Source organism: Schistocerca americana, chromosome 8 (genome assembly GCF_021461395.2).
Source record: "Schistocerca americana isolate TAMUIC-IGC-003095 chromosome 8, iqSchAmer2.1, whole genome shotgun sequence".
NCBI classification, from domain to species: domain Eukaryota; kingdom Metazoa; phylum Arthropoda; class Insecta; order Orthoptera; family Acrididae; genus Schistocerca; species Schistocerca americana.
Window position 1 is genome coordinate 198896586 of NC_060126.1, and position 23142 is coordinate 198919727.

Here is a 23142-nt window from a genome sequence, read left to right on the forward strand (position 1 = left end):
TCTCACAGAATTCTGTACATCGATAGCAGGGCGCTTAATGTTTCTAAAATGTACTTCGCCACGACAACTATAACTTCAAACGTTTTTAATCTAAACGTTGACTTTTGTACATTAGATGACAGGTCTGAATACTAATAGATAACTGAAACTGTTCTATGAAATTGTATGAAGTATCTAAAGCTCATATTGTGGGCCTGAAAAATCGGATTGTGTTCATTTAAAAATGCGCTAGGATAGTTGGTTCTGGGTTCAGTTACTGTATTTCGCTGAAAGAGAATGTTTAATAAGCGTCCTTGGTACTAATAGGACTTTTATAATTTCTAAGTTATTCACAAAACCGGCAAATATGAAGAAAGTGCATGCATTTCCACACTGAAAAAATCATGAATCTTTTGGCTTTGTTTGGTAATGCCTTGAAGAAACGCGACCAGAAAGCACTATTGATGTAATAGTGAATCGTTTGACTCCGTGTCAAATACTTTTACTCTCCTAAGAAATCGCAAAAGAGCAGTTTTCTTTAAAGCTTATAAAACATGCATTGCACATTCAGGTGCGTCGATGACCGAGATAAATATCTTTTGTTTGATCTTTTGCACTTAGATGCCACTTTTTTCAAAAGAATAGATGTGATATATTCGATTGTTTCACCTAATAAATACAAAACTTACGATGATGTGTACGCAACTCAAGAAAAATCTTTGCATATATTTCCTGAAGTAAAATGAAACAAATAAGAAAAAAGAATAAACAACTAGAAATGAAGAGTGGTCGTCTTGAATAACTAATATTGTTGAGGAATTATACACAAGGAGAATCAGAGTAAAAATTTTCAGTAAAAGCAGAGATAGAACACACATCGTACTGTCACAGCTTGTCCAAGAGTCATCCTGCGCGCCTTTACTCTGTAGCAGGTGAAAAGTGGTGGTATCACGTAATGGCACTGTTTCTGAATATCTAGTTTGCAAAAACGGTACATGGTTTTTTTTTTTTTTTTTTTTTTTTTGTTCTTAGCGTCTCAAGTGTCAGCTCTGCAGTCTGAAAGTCCCTATGTTTCCTTCTCAAAAGACTGGACTCTTATAAAATGTGAAGCACGTGGTTTCTAAGGTCGTACTGTCTCCTAGAACGTTAAGAAGCTACTCAAGTTAGCTACTTACATGGAGAGCTGTGTTGGCAGCGACGGCTTTCTCATACCTGCAACAAAAGTACAAATCAATAATTGTAGCTGAGTTACACTCTGAATTACATAATTATAAAGTAGCAAACACAAATGCAGATTATGTGAAACGGAATAGTTGATGTAGAAACAACAAACTAAACGGCTATTGGCCGTATGGTTCATACGCGGCACGGAGCGGCTCTTAATGTAGTCCACAACGCTTTTGTACGCTATTCATGTTCAACCACAATAACAAATATACAGACAAAATAATGAAAATTACCTATAGACTACGACTTATAATGTAGACGACTACCTCTCGTTTGAGTCACAATTCATGATTTCAGAGAGTGAGAGGGCTTTTAATTTTCATTCTAAACTTAGCTATACCATGCAAAACTTAGTGTACTATATAAAATAGATCTCCTTTATGCAAGACGTACAAGAGAATTTACAATCTCCCTAACAGATTGTTCTCAACTCTATGAATGAAATTAATGGAACGATAAGAAGTAAATTTCCTCGTCTGGATCCCCAACTGGAAAAATGGTTATTAATTTTATTTCTTTTTCTACTATACTACTAGCGAGACGAATTCAAGGCATTCCAGCATACTCCTGATACTACACGCCGCTTAACGCAGACTTTTTTGCAGTATTAATTGTTTGTTTGGGTTTAGTGCGCTCAATAGCGTGTTTGTTAGCACTTAATTTCTTCTAATTATGACAGCTGCGTTAATGGCACTTGAAGTGTGTGCAGCTGTTTTCCTGAGACAATCAGTTTTCTGTTCCTTCACAAATATCAGTTTGATAGCTAATCTGTTGTTGATTATGTGAAACGAATCCCCAAAAAATCGCACCGTACTGATAATCGAAATCAAATGTTTTGGCGTAGGTATCATTTGCCAACGGAGGCAGTCACACACAGCACAGGAGCTAGTGCAATTTTTATGTCTGTGTGTTCATTTGTGCTATTTTACCAAGCTCCACGGAATTTCTCCCCGCATACTTCGCTCAAAAGCCCTAGGAGGCGATTCCAGGAAGCATGTATCACGGTGCATGAGATAATGTTCTCTGCACTTCAAACTGTCTTATTTAAACCCCCAATTGGCCTACTGTGTAGCGCTGTGATCTGTCATCATTACTTCCATGTTTTTGCCAGGAAACCAGTTGCATCCCCAGACGAAAACACCCGAAAAAACAATATTTTCAGAATAAAATATGATTATTATTTTCCCCTTAACGTTCTATCCACAACAGTAAGGAGTATGCACGACAGATACTTTATTTTAACACGTCAATACTTATTTTCTGTAATTTCACGAATGTGAATGATACAAATATTCCCTTAATTTCATTATCATTCACGACTAAGGACGAAATTTGACAGTCTTGTTAGCTGAAGACAGGCTTCAACGATTTTTCACAAAACTTGACCGAGTCTTCCTGCCTGATATATGTATAGATATTTTGGATAATAAAAAGTGTATTTCAACAGATTTTTAAACTGGGGAAGGAAAACTGTTACTGTACTAATGACTACAAATTAAGTGTATTATAACGTCCTTAAGGCTTCTACATTACTCGTATCACATGAAATCTCTGTCGCCTTGTCAGAGTTGGTGTTAAACGTGGCTGACAATGGTTCAGAAGATTTATGATCATTCCAACAATCTAGAATAGAAGAGATTTTTGGTTTCCAAAAATGACATATCTTCACTTCTCCATTTTCCTAAAATTTGTTAAGTGTACCCCACAATTTTCTTTATAGACTTTCAAATACGTGGTCGAACGTTTCCGATTATTTCTTGAAGACAATAATACAGGTAACAACAAATCAGGCAGATTGTTCACGGTCATTATAGAGTACCAATGTGCTGGTCAGTCACAAATGAAGCAAACGACTCACTGATTTGACTGCTTTTTTAATGGACCTTTCAAGTAATTAGAATAATCTTTATTACACAGACTCACTAAAACTAGGGATCTTATTCTTTGCACTTGTTACGAACTTCGATTTTTTTTTTTCAGATTGCTTCCGAGGTTTTCCTCGATAACGGTTTTGTATCTTTTTAAACATGCGCGAGTCCTTGAAGCGATGAATTCGATTTTGAAACGCAGATATTCCTTTTCCGTAATATCTGGCAATATCTAAAACCAAGCCGAGGTTTATAACACCGCCGACACTAAATGCCTTCTGTCTGGCTCAGAATCGAGCAATTGACGCCGTCGCCGCATCCAATCGATTATTGTGTCGTTTTTCAACTTTATTCTTCACCTAAAGTGTGCAAATGGATAACCAGATTTCGAACATTTCTTGAACAATCTTTTTTTTAGAAGGCATTCTTGTAAGGCTTTCCTCATGCTTCTACTTTGAGAGAATTCTGCGGTAAAAGCCGTTACCAAGGGACGTAGCGTCAGTGAGTAAATAAAGAAACCATTTTTAACTGACCAAGTTAATTTTAGCATTGTCACTTTTCATTAGGACATGCTTGTTAACTATATTTCTATTATCACTTTCTGATTCTTGAAGAATAAAGCTGCATTCAGTTTCGTTCCTGACGGTAGATCCGAAGCCTTTAATATCGACTGTTTCAGTCGCTCGGACGCTCGTGTCTGGATTACTTTAATGTTCCTTTGACAGTTCACGTGTTCGACAATCTAGTGTGTTCCTGTAGAAAGCTTTATAGAACTCCGTAAAAAGCAGTGAAACATTCGCAGGATGCTTCCACCATCATCGCTGTGGAACTGGTTGTGCAGAATGTTTCTTCAATTGCAATTACAAATGTTTCTAACACAATTGGAGACTCACACAAAAAGATCAGCAAACAACATGTTCTTTTTCATTTTGAATAGTGGCTTAAAGAGTGGGTAGTTATATTGCTGAACTTCCCGATCACGTGCAACACGGATGTTGTGACAAGAAGTAACGGCACACTGACATTTTTTTAAAGTAACTTACGCTGCATATCGATATCTACACATTGTCATGTTTTATGAGATTTTAACTAGGAGTGGAATAAGTTCCGATAAGACAAATCGTCGTTCACCATAAATGCCAGCGATCGATTTTGAGCCCCGCCCAGGACCAGTGTTAATCTGCCACCACGGTCCTTTCCACTAGGCGTAGAAGTTTCGACGTAATTTGCAGTCAGCACTTGAAGTAGCTCAGCCCTGAAAATTATCTGACCTTTTACAGTACTAGTTTGCGACGCTGCGTAGATTGGCGTGATTATGCATTTCTGGCCCCCAAACTATGCGTTAGTTTAGTAGTATGACTTTAGCGCGTGACACATGTGCATTATAAACAACTGTTAGGGAGTGAATAGATTAGCGAAGAGCAGGGTCATGTCGTCATAGTAATATAAAAATTATTCAATCGGATGTTTCTGTTCCCTGGTAACACGTAACAGATGATGTACCGATTCTGTTCCGTATAACTTTTCCTACTGTCCATTTCACTGACATGCGGTTCGTGGCTGTGGACTGTGTTGTATGACAAGTACCACGCAATCACAAGTTAACAATTTGACGCATTAATGATCCGATGGAAACGAAACAAAGCATACTCAACGGCGTGTTATAAAATTCCATGGTATTTCGGCAGTATATTTGTCAGTGTTTTTCAACAATTTACAACAACGAACATTAGCGACTGTACGTGCAAATCTTGTTTTAATGCCGCAGGTTTTCTCGGTGTGACTGGTTAATGGTATGCTTACATGTGTACCGCCAAGTTTTCGTTTCCATTTCATGAACAAAATGGAAACAACAACCAGCAGAATAAAGAAAAACCACACCATTGACTCCTATTTGCCACTTAATATGAGACTGATGTTTTTTATGTAATCTGTGTCCATATTAACGTCATAAAGGTTCCTCGCAGTAAGGGGACCAGAGAGAATTCCACTGATCTCGCCCTCTGAATCATTCCCTAGGAAGACTTTCTGCTAAAGATATAGGGCTGTTGCTTTTCAGACATCACGGAGGATACCAAACCAAGACATATCTAACAGAATCTGTGGTTTTACAGGATGCTATTCTTGTTTTGGTTGCGATAACTGATTCGTGTTTTGACAGTCAAGTCAATGACTTAGTACGCTCAACACTTCTAATAAGCTGTTACAAATGTACATATTCTCTAAAACACTATAACCAGCAAGATAGTCAACTGCTCACATACGTTAACAAAATGGTCATTCAAAAGTATATCATAACCATTATTATTACTCTATTTCTATTATCATTATCATATTTTCAGAACGCATACATCAACTGCGCTTTCGAAATTTATATAGAGAATATAAATTACAGAATAATGGGTATATTAAGGATATTTGCTTTTGTGGCGTTTTAATGCTGGCTAAAATTTTTTGGGCGCAGTTAATGGTAAATCTCGTTCGTCGCATAGTTCTTTACGAAAAAAATGGTAGATTGCACGTAATTCATCATATTGTCGGTAGCTGTTTTATAACTCACGTGTACAGAACCGAAAAGTTAAAGGAGTCCTAGCTAGAACTTAATTTGTGAGAAAAACGCCATAGTTTTGTTGAATAGTACTGAAGATATACGTCTGCCGATACGTGGCTCTGTCATTTTGTAGTAGCAGACATTGTAACAATCACACATTACAGTTTTATTGAATGTTAGAGTGACAATCTAACATGGATATTCTTCGATAAATGTGAGTGGATTCTTTCATTAGATATTTCCATACTTAGTCCAGAATAAACAATTTGTGTTCAGTGAATCTCTGTAGGTACTTTCAATGTAGTTTCTGTAAGACGTACAAGGAGAAAATGTTATGTATTGGTCCTAGATGGGAGGTGGACATTGATTACTATAAACAAAGTTGCCTGGTATCAGTCTGAGCGTAGACAATGAACACAAATAATTAATCAGCAACTTTCTTCAAGGTTATTGAACAGTAATGTCGAGACAACTTTCATAATGGCCACGTTCTACAAATTATTATTTCTAAATTCATATCTGTATACCTGTTACAGAAACATATTTTTGTGAAGTATTTATTTATTAAATTCATACAAGCCAGTTGGTTGTGTTTTATTTTTTGCTACGATGAAAATTAGAGGATTTAATATTCTGTATTTTCTATCTCTGTAAGATACTAAAGAATGGCCAATGCAGTTAATCCAAAATTTGAAGATATGTTCACAACATGACACTAGAAACTAAATAATTCACCCACTTTAACGATGCGTTGAAAACTATGAATGAGTAAACATGTATTTAGGTACTTTTAAATACGAACATTTTACGTTAATCTTTACCGTGTCTGTTATTGACATTAAGTAAAACAACAAATTTACTGTTACCAGTCACTATTGTTTCATTTAACAGTGGTTGGTAACAGTGAACTTGTTGTTTCATTTAATGTTAATTAGTCACGGTAAAGCCTAACCAAAAATGTTCGCATTAAAAACAGTGACTGGTAACTGCAAAGTTGTTGTATCATTTAACATATTTAGGTATCTTTCTCCGCATACTTAAGAAGACACATGACGATCATCTTGTGGCTCCACAACTTGGTGGGGGCACATGGAAATATTTTGTTCGGTGGAAAAAAATTCTGTCAATTTAGTAAGGATTAGCATGACCATTTTATCCGTTGGGTTTCCAAATGAATCCGCCACATGCTGCTAACAAGTTACAAATGCACCGCTATGAAGTACTATCTACTATATACTTGTTTGTATTTATGTTCTTGTCGTAGAATTTAAGCAACCATGTAGCATACAATAACTCAAAATATGTCCTTTTGGAGTACCACCTTCTTCCACGGACGCTTCTATGTTTTGAAGCTTAATTTTAGTTACGTACATGGAAAAAATAAAACCTTTATCACTACAGTGTTACAGTAATAATGAGTTTAAATCCGCATCTACAGATAGGTGTCACTGCAGATGGAACTAATTATTGTCTTGTAAAATAAAACCACGAAACAAATTCAGTACTTATCGTAATTTCTGAAGTTTGACGTAAATTTCAATGCACAGCTACAGCCTGTAACATGTATCATATTAAATAAAACACATTTATCGTCTTTGTAGCTACATAGTTACTATTTGCTTACTATTATATTACAAATACATGTAAAGATATGTGTTTAGCTGTTAGTACGAAGAAAAATTACCTATGTATCAAACCTACATTTAAAATGAAAACTGACACACCGATCCGAAAATCTACAATCAGAATTGTTAGATCCCGTTTTTTAAATATCAGTGACTACCAATTCATTTGCAGATAACAACTCAGGGCATGTTAAAACTTTTTATACCATGACGTGACGTCACTCACATCTATAAACAAGGACAAAAAAAGGTCTACTTTGATAATGTTTTCACTTTTTGTAATATCGTTGCTCGTAATCTATTATTTTGTACGAAAGAGGTTAAAGAATAAATTAAGAGGCATCTGAACTTCATCCAACATTATCCTTTGTGTGATTTTGCAGTATATATATCTGCTTTCGCGCACTCCACAAACGTTAATAACTAAGGCCCAATATCACTCCCTATATCACCTCAAACCTATTGAGACTGTAAAGTACTCTCGTTTAGTCACCTACCTGAGCAGTAGTGAGATACTTGGCGAACCACAATTTTGGTTTCAAAATACTGCTCTAACGAGAAAGCTATTTATAAATTTATTAAGCTTTTAATAAAATCTTCGAATGATAAAATATCACCATTTCGTACCTTCTGTGACTTATCGAAGGAATCATCGAGTAAAGCGATCGATCTCAATATTCTATTATTGGAGTTAATGAAACACATAGTTCAGCACATTACTGGTTTAATTTAAGAAAGAGAATTCAGAAAATTATCCCAGGCTGCTCGATTAATACAAAGAGGAACGCCACATTATCTGAATGAGGAGAAATTACAGTGACAGCCTAACAAAGGCTAGATCACTCGCCCACATGTGTTCAAGATTTATGTTAATAATCTGAAATTTTATTCGAACCAGGAAACACAATTAATCCTGTTTGCGGATGATATAAGCATTGTTATGGAATCGGGCAATGAAGCATCGACAGTGACAATAGTAGAAGACCAGTAAACTCCCGAGAAAAAGTTTAGTAAAGGTCTAAAATTATGCTTAAAGTTTTCTCGAAGTCATTACGCACTCGCAGTATCAAATAATGTATGAGTATGGTCCGGGTAACTTGCACCCCGTTTTAAGCAAAACCTAGTTTTTGACGCATGTCAATGTTTATGACATCATATCTTCTGAACTACGTATTGTACAACGACATAATTTTTGAGGTACATTCAGTAGTATATGTAGATGCTGTCTGAAAAATGTGTTACGAATAAGTTTAGTAGTAACGAAGTAATAAATAAAGACGTCGTGCTTGATGCAGAGGTTTTATTACGTGAACCACGAAAATGTAGGAATCTTTTTTTCTTTCATCATTTTTTCGAAAGTCTCAGGGAGGTAAATTTTCTTAAACGCTTGAAATTATGTGTAAAGTTTGTTAGCATTCGCTAAGTAATTTCACTCTCACTATTGGTAATTTGTGGGTCGTGAGTTACGCTCCTACAAGACAAATAGTTTATAACTGGTCTTACTGAGTTGTACATTTAACAAAGATTATACCTCTTAATGAGTAGATTACGACAGCATTTTATTATTTTAAGTTCAGTCAGTAATTATACGAAATGTCGAAAATAAAATTTCTGTTGCTCCCGGACGCCGTTACATAGGCAAACTGCAAAGTAGTGGGTGATCGCGCCTCGGATTAGTCGTTTAGTAAGATGGATTGTCAATGGTCAGTATTCAAGGATATTACAGGAATAATCATTCGAAGCAAGTCTCGTAAATGCGGGCTCTAAAATGCATACTTGTGAGCAGCTCTTCAGTAGAAGAGATGTGTTTCACTGCGGCGAAGGTAGTTCATACATTATGAGTAATAAACTTAGGGCACTGCTATGAGAGCATTTTTGACAGAAGTTTTCAGCATTCTATACGATATTGTTAAACTTACAGTTTGTCTCATGCTGATTTTTACGCGTGAAATTTGATGCTTTAATTCTCTGAGCTTCTTATTCCAGTTATTTGCAGTGAGTCATTAGAAATAAAAGTATTCTGCATAAATTTTAAGACGAAAAAAAGAGAAGAGAAAGATCAAATCCATTAATTAGCTACCTAGGCATTCCGTTAATATCAGACGGCTTTAAAAGCGGAAAATAGAGCCCCAACATAAGGTCAGTCTGCAGTAACAATATACCCCAGTTTCTTAGCTGCCTCGCAGTACTTCTCCCAACTCATTACAAAATGAAGTACTGTAACACTAAATAATAAATGTAAACATAATGCGCAATTATAAATCGTCATATGGCAATATTACACACATCATAGATCCGGGGAAATTTCACATTTGTCTATGAACTAGGACAACAGTCAAGCAAAAAGTGAGTTCAACGTCCGTAATGTGTAAGGAAAAAAGAATCATAACTCAACTATGCAGGGAGGGAATAAATGTTTCTTACTTCATCTCTTCCTGCAAGTAATAGACTAACCACACATCTGTGGTACTTATGGAAAGTGTACCTACAAGATTTTGAAATTCATCTTCAGCGTCAATGCTGTTTGTGAAACAAAATCTTTGTTTTCTTTGCCAAATATACCTTTATCTAACATTTTTCGTTGCGCAAACAGTGGTCTTTAATAGCTGTTATAATGGGACACCAGCATAGACAATAAATATCAGATGTAAAACAACCAAAAAACAGTTTTCCTAAACACGGGGTTTGAACGCTTAACACTGATTATGTGCAGATTTACTTCACAACTTCGGTAAGACAGTGAAGAAGAAAACTGATGTAGTTCTACTGTGCGGCTTAACAAAAAGGAACAAAATATACTAGTTTTCATTCAAAGTGATTGCCAGATTACACAGTAAAATACGTCAATTATCTGATTGGGTGAGAGCAAGCGTATTTCAGCCGCGTTCCAGTAGGAAACACAAGGAAAAGACTTTAACGGAACATTTGTCAAAATTGTGCCAACACCATCTCTCCGAAAATTTGAAACTATGGTATGGAAGAGTACAACTATTCTCTGTACTGGATGTTAAATCTGGTCTGCTGTAGAGGGGGATAAAAGTTGTTACTTTATTGGCTGCTTCATAGCTTAAAGTACTTTGTAGTTGTATGTTCTTTTCGAAACTACTCCATATTCTTGCCAAAATATTTCAAATCGTTATAGTTCAAACACAATAAGAACACACACAAAAGCTGAATAACAGAGCCGGGTTAAAATAAACAAGATTTTTTATAATTACACTAAATAGTTGGAAAAGAGTGACTAAAATCTCAGTGCGCGACACACAACATTTAAAATGGAACTCATTTCAGGATGCGAATAATTTACTAGTAAGTACTTTATTGTATATTGTGTGAACAAAAATCATAAGTGGTAACTGGAAGCCATAGAAATTCAAAAAAAAATGTAGAAAATAAAACAGAGATACATTTTACTGTGCAGGTAAGTTGGGCAGTTGCTTCTCAAGCGAACAATCCCCCAACCACTGTGTGTAATTTTCTTATGGGGGTGGGGAATCGTGCGCAATCACATCTTTGTGCTATTTGCAGTTTGCAGTTAAGTTTCATTCTACAGGATTTTTTACATTTAAATTGATTTAGTGTAGAAAACGTAGAGAAACCACATAAATCTTACGTAAAGTTGGTTTTAGATTACTTATTACGAATGAGTCAAAATATTAATTTTTGCTTAGCCCAAAATTACTAAATCTTCGTATAATTTACGATTGCAGTTGGCAACAATTCGCGGTTCCCGCCCATCTGTTACTGCCAGTATAGGGGGTAAAACAGGGCTTTGTTACTTATTTTGTAGGTGACATACCTCTGGAAACAGTATAGTCGCAATTAACTTTTGTATAACTATGACTTCTTTTGACTAAAATATGGAGTAGTAAAGTTTACGTTGTTTTAGTGACACTATAATATTTTTCCCCCATTAGTTTTCTAGGATTTAGTGCGAACCATCCCCTACTTTACTTGAACAGTAAATGAAGGATTGAATGCGCCATAAAAAGTCTCACGCTACAGTTCAATAATCCCAGAGACCATTTTTGCGATGGATATTGCGTGAATCAACTCCTATAACCAATAAGGATTTTTAATCTGCAACCGATAAGTATGAACATAAAGATTAGCCTTCCAAGTGAACGATATTTAACACTAAATGAACGACGACTCATTTGCTAATACAAGAGCGTGTCTCGTTTCTGATAATCACAACTTTTCGATTGTCAGCAGAATGCCTCGTAGGAACATAATATGTGGGAACTTCAGAAGCCCAACATTCTGGGATGCACAAGGAAGTTATTCTACTCTAAATGCACCTCGTATAATGCATATCACGTACCTTTCGTTGAAGTGATTTGCAATACATTCAAAAGAAACTCTCAGAAGGATGACGTGAATGGAGGTCATGCAAAAATACAATAGGTAATTGTTATCTAAACCTGTAAGTGAAGGAAATACGATGACTCACTGAGTTGTTATCTAGGATTAGTTTCCGCAAAGAAAGCAAAATTGTTAAAAGATAAATGTGTCGAGGAGATAGTATTACTTCTCTGATTTCACGCACTAATTTTAACTTGATAATGTCTACAGAAACGCACATACTCGCAGATTTGGAATGATCAAACGTACTTAAAGCATTCACTATATTCTATACGATCTTACTATAGTAACAGTGGGTTACTTGCTATGTTCGCACCTACCACCTCAGTTTACACGCATGCCAAATAGAGAAGATACAGTTAAAGGTCAGAAAATGATGCTATACTCTGTGTAGGTCTTCTAAGTAAGATATGTACGCTTGTGCATTCTGAATTCAAATATGCACTCTCCAAGACTAGCTCAAAGAACTACTAAGAAGTTGTAATTTTCAAGTGTTGCATTGTGGTCGAAAGATTCCATTTTCATTTCTGCCTGGTTGATTCCACACTTGAATATTCATCTCTTGAAGGAGACAAAATTGTACGATACTATCAAAATCAGAACTGTAGATGGAAGGAAGTTGACGAAATGTAATGTCCTTACATGAGCCAAATCTTCCCATTTGCCGTATTACAAATACGTTCACAGCAGAATGGAAATATGGCACATGTTTCGTCGAAAGGCAGTACTACTTCAACATAACAGGTTACTACGAACGCTTATAAAATTACTAGCAGTACCTATTTCATCATGTAGACAATCCAAAACTATATCACTGCATTTAGTCTAAAGCACTGTAATTTGTAATATAAAAATAATTTAATGTTACAACAAGACTACCGATGAAATGTTATAAATTTTAAAAAGGAGACTTTTGAACATAAAATATTTGTTTGTGTTTCAACAAACAAAGATAACAGACAAACTGTGTGTAAATGAGAGTCACTGGCGATTAGCCCGTGAGATATCAGCATTATTTCATTATCAAAATGGTAATGTAATAAAAATCTGCAGAACTCTCAAACTGCAGCCTACTTCAGAACTTCAATAATTGCGTGGCCGGGCATTTTCGAGCGAAAGAAGTCACTATTTTGACAGTTTCTCATTTCACACTTTTTTTCTGCCTCGCCTTCTTCAGTACGACCCTGAGTTACGTCAGGGAAACGTCCGAAAAACGCTTCACTTATTACGCGTACTCACTGCAAATTTCGTCTGAGATCCCATCTTCTAATCTCGATTAAGATTTTCGGAATGTAAGAATAGTGGTTGATTTCCTGTTCTTTTCCCTTTATTCGCAGATGGGAATAGCTACTACCTTTCTCTTTCCTTGCTGAAATATGGCTGAAAAAACTTGTAATCTCTACAGACAAGCAAGTGAAACAGGAGAGCGATTGTATGTTAAATCAAGAAGATCACAGCTGATACTCTGTTTGTCCGAGTGAACCCATGCCCTGATCTTTATGACCTAGATGTTAGAGAGTAAGAATTGTCGCTTTCCCTTATACCTTTAAAACGGATCCTGGGTAGTCATCGCAGCAGCCGTACAGACGGTAGTGTTTTAGGCCTAGCAGTATTTCGTGTTCGCTATACCGATTCTCATCCTATGACTAAATTCCATGATATATCTTCTGAAAACATACATTTCAATAGCTCTCAAAATTATTTTCTTGTGACATTCATGTAATCTGAATACAATTATTTCTTCAGTCAGCAGCAACATTCAACAAAGCTAGCAAGTAACAAGTATTTGATGATGCATAGTATGTACGACACATTGAAAAAAAAATCTGCTGTTGCTCAAGTGCTCATCAGGATTACAAGTTTTGAAACGGCGTGTGTTCACGACTAAACGTTTTCAGTGCCATAAAGATACTGTTCTTGGGAGTTAGCAAAGTTATCATTTTCGTAGACCACAAGCGCTATAAAGGTATTTGTTTACTTCTGTAGCCTTCAGTATGCAGCTTAAATCATTAATCACAACGGATCGTTGTTTTAGGCAACTTTTGGAAAGTAGATTTGCAGAATGAATAAGAAATGCTGGAAATCAGCGCCGCAACGTTTAATTCCAAAGCTGATACACGTCAGCATATATACTCGACCCTGTCAGTTAAAAAGTGGAGAAACAGTAGATTAAAGAAAGTCATTTAAGAATTACCAAGTGTTGCTAATGAAATAAACCGTTTTTTACACTACAGTGTTTCTATTCAGCTTCCTGAATACAGGCGGTGTAGTAGAATTATTTAACTACATCGGTGCATTTTATTGTTAACTATATTAATGCATTTCATTATTTATGGCGGTTTCAGTGATATAGCGTGCTTGGAATTTTATTTTTTGATGTCACCTTAAGAACGACGCCTTACGGGGCAGATTGATGCAAATCATGTTATGTTACTCGCTGATGATTCGTTATCATAACTGGTAATGAATAATGGTTTATTTCGGCAGCGACTCTTGCTAAATGTTAAATGTGCCTTTCTCCAAACATTTACAAGCTATAGGGCACCGTCTGAACAAAATAACAGGATTATGTTTAGTTTATAGATGGGAACAAGTATACGTTTTTTCTAAGAGACTGTTTATTTTGCCTTTAACCAAACAAAGTAACATTCAATTCCAAAAGACGTTTAATATTTGTTTCTATCAATGATGAACATAAATTAAGTAGCAACTGAAGAGGAATATAATAGCTGCAGCTCCTAACAAAATCATACGAACTACCGAATGCTATTACGATGAAATTTATCAGGTGACATTTTTCACCACACTGTACGAAAGCCCACTACTTGAGTGAGCTATCTGACAGAATAGGATGACGAATATCATTTTAAAAAGTTAAAACATGACAATACTCCACAAAATCGCATTTGCGACGCACTATAATACATAAGACGTTAAAGGGGATGAAGACGTTAATCGTGAAAATGTGAAGCAGAAAATGTCCAAAGGAAAAGACGTATTGTGCAACGTCCTTCAGATAATGAATACTGGAACATGAAGATATAGATAAACCGCTATACAGTACATAAGCGGCTACACTGAGTTTGCGTTTCAACTAGACGACATTAAGTAATAAGTTCTCATAATGCCGCAATATATTAATCTATCGAAACAAAAAAAAGAAAATTTGTTGCCTTTCCGCTAATTAAATAGGGAAGAAAGTGCATGCTTACTTATTTTTTATTTTAAAAGAAACTATAATTTAGACTTTGAATCTACCTATTATAGTGGAAGTAAAAAAGGACAGGAAAATATCAGTTACACGGCTAAAAGAGTGATGCATTACCAATGAAGTTCAGAGAAACATAAAACACTTCGAACAACAAGTATGCTGATATGTTTACTGAGCAGCATTATTACAAAAAAAAAAAAACGATACTGAGCTTTCATGTCGTACGGACAAGAATACGTGACAAACTTGCTAGAACTCTCACACAAGGTAAACAGAGACACCGAGAAAGTGTATTATAATAATTAAAACAAGTATCTCTGGTCACTTCTCGTTGAAGCTGAAGGAAGCCGACGAAATGTGGCACTTTCTAAAAATAGTAGTAAAGCGTGGTATGTATAGTAACGAATGAAAACTATTAACAGTATGCTGCCGCATATTTTGTGAGTTTTAAGTCTATGTCATTATTACAGTTAATAAATAAAACCACACTACCAAACACACTAGCATCTTTCCACTCAACCTGTTACGTTCATGTGAGTGCGGTGAACGAGAGAAAAATGTTTACAAGCTTGCCAACTTGAGAACAAGTTTCAGTTACTGGCACGTCATCTATTATAGCGTCTAATCGTGAATAGGGCAGATCGCTGTAATCCAACACGCTTCTAGGACTTGATTATTTCAGAATTATTTTGATGTTTTCTCACGGTACAGCCTAATACGCCCATGGCGAGATAGCATAATGTGATCAACATTGGTTAATGCAATTACGCGATTTGCTGGTGCCATTAGAAGAGTAACTGTCGCTTCAACAAATTGTGCAATGGGCTAATAAGGATATCCCCGTAACTTACAGGAGAGGTACCAGAAGATTACTCAGTGTCAAACTGCATAGGTTGTTACACAAATGTGTTTAGTGACATAAGGTACGTGTGAAATCTGAATTTCATAAGAAGCCACAATAAACATTGTCACGCTCAGCTTCACAGAAAATGATCTATGGATATCTCTACATTTCATTGCATTTTCGTTCTTTGTTGCATAATAAAATTATTTCTGATAAAGAAGCACACACAGTTCTATTATTTTTTGAGTGAAATATAAAATTATATCCATCGTTGGGAAGAAAAGTGACTGAGATACAGGGCACTGCTCTTTCGTTGTAGACGACTTTCGCGCATTGGCCACAAGCAGCATCTGAGATACAGTCTGAACCAAAAACCGCGGCGACAGAATTCAACCGTCACTTAGGCAACTGAACTTACAATGTTTGCGTCACTTTATGCAGTTGAACTGATGGTTCACAAAGCGCAATTTCGGTAAGTTTTCCCTCAAAGCGAGATATATACGTTTCTCGTCCCCGTTGCTGTCGAGGATACACGACGGAGCAGAAACGGGCAAACGTTGGCGCGTGAACACAAGCAAACACTTGGGCGACGTCACGTGCTCACAAAACGGCACCGGCACAGGAAACAAGCACAGTCTAACTAAGCTAAACGGTGAGCCGTGAGTAAATTGTAAACTGGGAAACGCAAACGGTGTCTGGCAGAACTGATACGGATGTCTGGCAGCGGCTGGACTCTGCGAGCGGCTGCTGCCTCCGGTACGTAGCGGCGCCGCCTCCGCTTCGCGAAACGGCCTGGTGGGGGGAGCGACGAGGGGAGGGGAGGGCAACGAACTCCGGAGCGGCGCAGACATGCGATAAGGCAGCGAGCGCCAGCCGCGCAGACACTCCACTCGTCACCAGGTACTAGCACAGGCGCGTACCTGTTGGGGCTGGCCGCGCCGCTCCGTCACGGCCAGACGCCGCGTGCGTGACTGTCCTGCTTACGACATCCAGGCCATGGCGAAATCAGTCTGCGCTCGTTCGTCCTTGACGGATAATTGTACCGTTTGCGTGGCTGCATTTGCGCTAGCGTAGCCGTAAGCTGCGTGTCTGCACACGGGGCATGACGAACGTACCCAGAGCGAAACTGTCGAGTAGATACACTGATACTCAGTAAGCAGTCGAAATGGTACCGTGAAAACACAAATATACTGCTTTAGGAGGGCAGGAGGAGTAATACATCACGAGCATACGCTCTACGACTAGTTTGTGGACTGACGAAGAGGAACGGAGTGTACATAATTTAACGCCTCGTCGATGGAACAAACTGATTGGGAAGTAAATCGGCCGTCACGCTGTCACTTCGGGAACCCAAAAGCACGATGTCAGGTGGCAGATATAAAGTCCTCTTTTTTCAGGTGAAGGCCCCATCTAATTAAGCACTATACCACATCCTTCATATTTTATAGGATGGAACCTTCTGGATATTTACAACTAATTCCTGAAAAGGAAATGCTAATTATGTCGCTGACAATACAGCCACTCTGACAGGGGGGAAATCTGGAATATGTTACCTGAAACCCATAACATGTGGAAATAATGAAGTTTAACGAGCTTTTTAGTCACTGGCAGGAACTTCTTTTTCCTTTAGGACGGCCGAGAATAGTTTTGGTTGTATGGCGTCTCCTTGTTTGATGAATATGCAGTTTATACAATCGGGAGAAAGAAAACTGGCATTCTACGGATCGGAGCGTAGAATGTCAGATCCCTTAAACGGGCAGATAGGTTAGAAAATTTAAAAAGGGAAATGGATATGTTAAAGTTAGATATGGTGGGAGTTAGTGAAGTTCAGTGGCCAGAGGAACAGGGCTTATGATCAGGTAAATACAGGATTATAAATGTTGTTGTTGTGGTCTTTAGTCCTGAGACTGGTTTGATGCAGCTCTCCATGCTACTCCATCCTGTGCAAGCTTCTTCATCTCCCAGTACCTACTGCCCTACATCCTTCTGAATATGCTTAGTGTATTCATCTCTTGGTCTCCCCCTACGATTTTTACCCTCCACGCTGCCCTCCAATACTAAATTGATGATCCCTTGCTGCCTCAGAACATGTCCTACCAACCAATCCCTTCTTCTCGTCAAGTTGTGCCACGAACTTCTCTTCTCCCTAATCCTATTCAATACTTCCTCATTAGTTATGTGATCTACCCATCTAATCAAAAATGGCTCTGAGCACTATGGGACTCAACTGCTGTGGTCATAAGTCCCCTAGAACTTAGAACTACTTAAACCTAACTAACCTAAGGACAGCACACAACACCCAGCCATCACGAGGCAGAGAAAATCCCTGACCCCGCCGGGAATCGAACCCGGGAACCCGGGCGTGGGAAGCGAGAACGCTACCGCACGACCACGAGATGCGGGCCCCATCTAATCTTCAGCATTCTTCTGTAGCACCACATTTCGAAAGCTTCTATTCTCTTCTTGTCCAAACTATTTGTCGTCGTTGTTTCACTTCCATACATGGCTACACTCCATACAAATACTTTCAGAAATGACTTCCTGAGACTTAAACCTATACTCGATGCTAACAAATTTCTCTTCTTCAGAAACGCTTTCCTTGCCATTGCCAGTTTACATTTTATATCCTCTCTACTTCGACCATCATCAGTTATTTTGCTCCCCAAATAGCAAAACTCCTTTACTACTTTAAGTGTCTCATTTCCTAATCTAATACCCTCAACATCACCCGACTTAATTCGACTACATTCCATTATCCTCGTTTTGCTTTTGTTGATGTTCATCTTATATCCTCCATTCAAGACACCATCCATTCCGTTCAACTGCTCTTCCAAGTCCTTTGCTGTCTCTGACAGAATTACAATGTCATTGGCGAACCTCAAGGTTTTTATTTCTTCTCCATGGATTTTAATACCTACTCCGAATTTTTCTTTTGTTTCCTTTACTGCTTGCTCAATATACAGATTGAATAACATCGGGGAGAGGCTACAACCCTGTCTTACTCCCTTCCCAACCACTGCTTCCCTTTCATGTCCCTCGACTCTTATAACTGCCATCTGCTTCTGTACAAATTGAAAATAGCCTTTCGCTCCCTGTATTTTACCCCTGCCATCTTTAGAATTTAAAAGAGAGTATTCCAGTCAACATTGTCAAAAGCTTTCTCTAAGTCTACAAATGCTAGAAACGTAGGTTTGCCTTTCCTTAATCTTTCTTCTAAGATAAGTCGTAAGGTCAGTATTGCCTCACGTGTTCCAGTATTTCTACGGAATCCAAACTGGTCTTCCCCGAGGTCGGCTTCTACTAGTTTTTCCATTCGTCTGTAAAGAATTCGTGTTAGTATTTTGGAGCTGTGGCTTATTAAACTGATTGTTCGGTAATTTTCACATCTGTCAATACCTGCTTTCTTTGGGATTGGAATTATTATATTCTTCTTGAAGTCTGAGGGTATTTCGCCTGTTTCATACATCTTGCTCACCAGATGGTAGAGTTTTGCCAGGACTGGCTCTCCCAAGGCCGTCAGTAGTTCCAATGGAATGTTGTCTACTCCTGGGGCCTTGTTTCGACTCAGGTCTTTCAGTGCTCTGTCAAACTCTTCACGCAGTATCGTATCTCCCATTTCATCTTCATCTACATCCGCTTCCATTTCCATAACATTGTCCTCAAGTACATCGCCCTTGTATAGACCCTCTATATACTCCTTCCACCTTTCTGCTTTCCCTTCTTTGCTTAGAACTGGGTTTCCATCTGAGCTCTTGATGTTCATACAAGTGGTTCTCTTATCTCCAAAGGTCTCTTTAATTTTCCTGTAGGCAGTATCTATCTTACCCCTAGTGAGATAAGCCTCTACATCCTTACATTTGTCCTCTAGCCATCCGTGCTTAGCCATTTTGCACTTCCTGTAGATCTCATTTTTGAGACGTTTGTATTCCTTTTTGCCTGCTTCATTTACTGCATTTTTATATTTTCTCCTTTCATAAATTAAATTCAATATTTCTTCTGTTACCCAAGGATTTCTACTAGCCCTCGTCTTTTTACCTACTTGATCCTCTGCTGCCTTCACTACTTCATCCCTCAAAGCTACCCATTCTTCTTCCTCTGTATTTCTTTCCTCCATTCCTGTCAATTGTTCCCTTATGCTCTCCCTGAAACTCTGTACAACCTCTGGTTCTTTCAGTTTATCCAGGTCCCATCTCCTTACATTCCCACCTTTTTGCAGTTTCTTCAGTTTTAATCTACAGGTCATAACCAATAGATTGTGGTCAGAGTCCACATCTGCCCCTGGAAATGTCTTACAATTTAAAACCTGGTTCCTAAATCTCTGTCTTACCATAATATAATCTATCTGATACGTTTTAGTATCTCCAGGGTTCTTCCATGTGTACAACTTTCTATCATGATTCTTAAACCAAGTGTTAGCTATGATTAAGTTGTGCTCTGTGCAAAATTCTACCAGGTGGCTTCCTCTTTCATTTCTTAACCCCAATCCATATTCACCTACTACGTTTCCTTCTCTCCCATTTCCTACACTCGAATTCCAGTCACCCATGACTATTAAATTTTCGTCTACCTTCACTATCTGAATAATTTATTTTATTTCATCATACATTTCTTCAATTTCTTCGTCATCTGCAGAGCTATTTGGCATATAAACTTGTACTACTGTAGTAGGTGTGGCTTCGTATCTATCTTGGCCACAATAATGCGTTCACTATGCTGTTTGTAGTAGCTTACCCGCATTCCTATTTTCCTATTAATTATTAAACCTACTCCTGCATTACCCCTATTTGACTTTGTGTTTATAGCCCTGTAGTCACCTGACCAGAAGTCTTGTTGCTCCTGCCACCGAACTTCACTAATTCCCACTATATCTAACTTTAACCTATCCATTTCCCTTTTTAAATTTTCTAACCTACCTGCCCGATTAAGGGATCTGACATTCCACGCTTCGATCCGTAGAACGCCAGTTTTCTTTCTCCTGATAACGACATCCCCGTGAGTAGTCCCCGCCCGGAGATCCGAAGGGGGGACTATTTTACCTCCGGAATATTTTACCCAAGAGGACGCCATCATCATTTAATCATACAGTAAAGCTGCATACCCTCGGGAAAAATTACGCCCGTAGTTTCCCCTTGCTTTCAGCCGTTCGCAGTACCAGCACAGCAAGGCCGTTTTGGTTATTGTCACAAGGCCAGATCAGTCAATCATCCAGACTGTTGCCCTTGCAACTACTGAAAAGGCTGCTGCCCCTCTTCAGGAACCACACGTTTGTCTGGCCTCTGAACAGATATCCCTCCATTGTGGTTGTACCTACGGTACGGCTATCTGTATCGCTGAGGCACGCAAGCCTCCCCACCAACGGCAAGGTCCATGGTTCATGGGGGGGGGGAGGGTTATAAATACAAAATCAAATAGGGGTAATGAAGGAGTAGGTTTAATAATGAATAAAAAAATAGGAGTGCGGGTCAGCTGCTACAAACAGCATAGTGAACGCATTATTGTAGCCAAGATAGATATGGAGCCCTCACGTACCACAGTAGTACAAGTTTATATGCCAACTAGCTCCGCAGATGACGAAGAGATTGATGAAAGTATTTGTATGGAATGTAGCCATGTTTGGAAGTGAAACGTGGACGATAAATAGTTTGGACAAGAAGGGAATAGAAGCTTTCGAAATGTGGCGCTACAGAAGAATGCTGAAGATCAGATAGGTAAATCACATAAACAATGAGGAGGTATTCAACATAATTGGGGAGCAGAGAAATTTGTGGTACAACTTGACTAGAATAAGGGGTCGGTTGGTAGGACATGTGTTCTGGAGCATCAAGGGATCACCAATTTAGTATTGGAGGGCAGCGTCGAGGATAAAAATCGTAGAGGGAGACCAAGAGAGAAATACACTAAGCAGATTCAGAAGGATGTAGGTTGCAGTAGGTATTGGGAGATGAAGAAGCTTGCACAGGATAGAGTAGCATGGAAAGGTGCATCAAACCAGTCTCTGGACTGAAGAGCACAACAACACCACAGTCATAAAACTAAACCGTTGCATATCGATTCCCTCCAGAGCTAGTATCTTACGATGTGCAGCCGTATGCAGATGCTGCTCTTGCATGTTTTCTTATGTCAAGTACACACCTTCGTCTCGGTCTTGTCTTATCTCTTGGAATGTAGCAGGCAACATATTTTTAATCCACCTGTCTATCCATTCGCCTAACTACACATCCCAGCCCACGTGATGCGCTTGAAACCCACCTACATCCACACTCTGCAAGCTTAGACGCAGTGCGGGGCAAAAGAGTATGTCACCTCATACCATTTACTAGCATTTCTTACCCCTCCATTCGCCTTTGGAGCACGTGATGAATGGTTAAAGGCCTCTGTACGAGTAGTAATAAGTCTGATCTTGTCTTTGCTACGTAGGAGGCTGTAGTAATTCTTAGATTTCTCACTCACACTGGATGTTAAATCTTTGTGACCAGGCGTTCATGGAATAGTTGACATCTGTCTTCATGCACGTGTCTGTTCAGTTTTGTCAGGATTTACGTGAGGCTCTTCCATGAGTCGGAGCAGCCTGTCACCAATCGTGCCATCTTGTAAACAATTTTCTGCCGAATAATCCATTTTCGTGTATTCTATGAATGAACCGCAGTCTGCCACTCGCTTCGTCTACAGCTGAGCCTATGTGATCATTCCAGTTCACATCCACATAAATCGCTACACTTAGTGCTTGTGTTAGTTAACTAATTCCAATTGTGACTCACTGACATTGCAGTCACTGGATAACACGTTTACTTTCTCATTTTGAGAAAAGCTCAGTTTTACTTTTCTGAACAATGAAAGCAAGTTGGAAATCTTCGTGCCAATTTGAAATTTTATTAAGATCTAAATGGATATCTGTGAGGCTTTCTCCAGACGGTATTACATTATACTTCATTATCTATTCCGTTACCCTGCATCATCTGCAAAAAGTCTGACGTAACTATTAATATTGTGTGCAAGCTCATCACAGTAATATACAAAATGAACAGTAAGATTCCCAGCACACTTCCCTGGGGCAAACCGGAAGTTACATCTCATATGTCGATGACTCACCATTCGAGACAACATTTTGTGTGCATCCTACAGAGAAACCCCCAATCAAATAATAAGCGTAAGTTTGGTACTGGGTCAAATAGTTTTCGGAAGTCAAGCAATACTGACGAATATTTCCAGAATGGTGTGAAGGAGACCATCCTATTGGGATACGTCATTAAGTTGAAACACAGAATATCTTCTAACATTCTGCAACAGATGAATGTCAAGAAGACTGCATAGTTGTTTTGTGGATAGCCTTTGTTAACTTTCTTGTGGATGGGAATGACCACTGCTTTCTTACAGCTACGCCCACTAACCCAAAGGGAGGAGGGGGGTGGGTAGAAGGGGGAGGGGGGTCTTGAGTAGTGAAACAGTACCAAAAGCAGCTTAAATAACGATCT

The 23142-nt window shown here is 38.4% G+C and overlaps 1 long non-coding RNA gene across 1 annotated transcript in view; it reads right to left on the minus strand.

Annotated features, from left to right (window-relative positions):
* Positions 1-978: 978 nt before the first annotated feature.
* Positions 979-23142, minus strand: part of LOC124546002 — a 772570-nt gene continuing 750406 nt past the window's right edge. Inside the window, exon 4 of the long non-coding RNA XR_006967652.1 lies at positions 979-1191. This is a non-coding gene — a long non-coding RNA (uncharacterized LOC124546002). The remainder of the gene's footprint in view (positions 1192-23142) is intronic.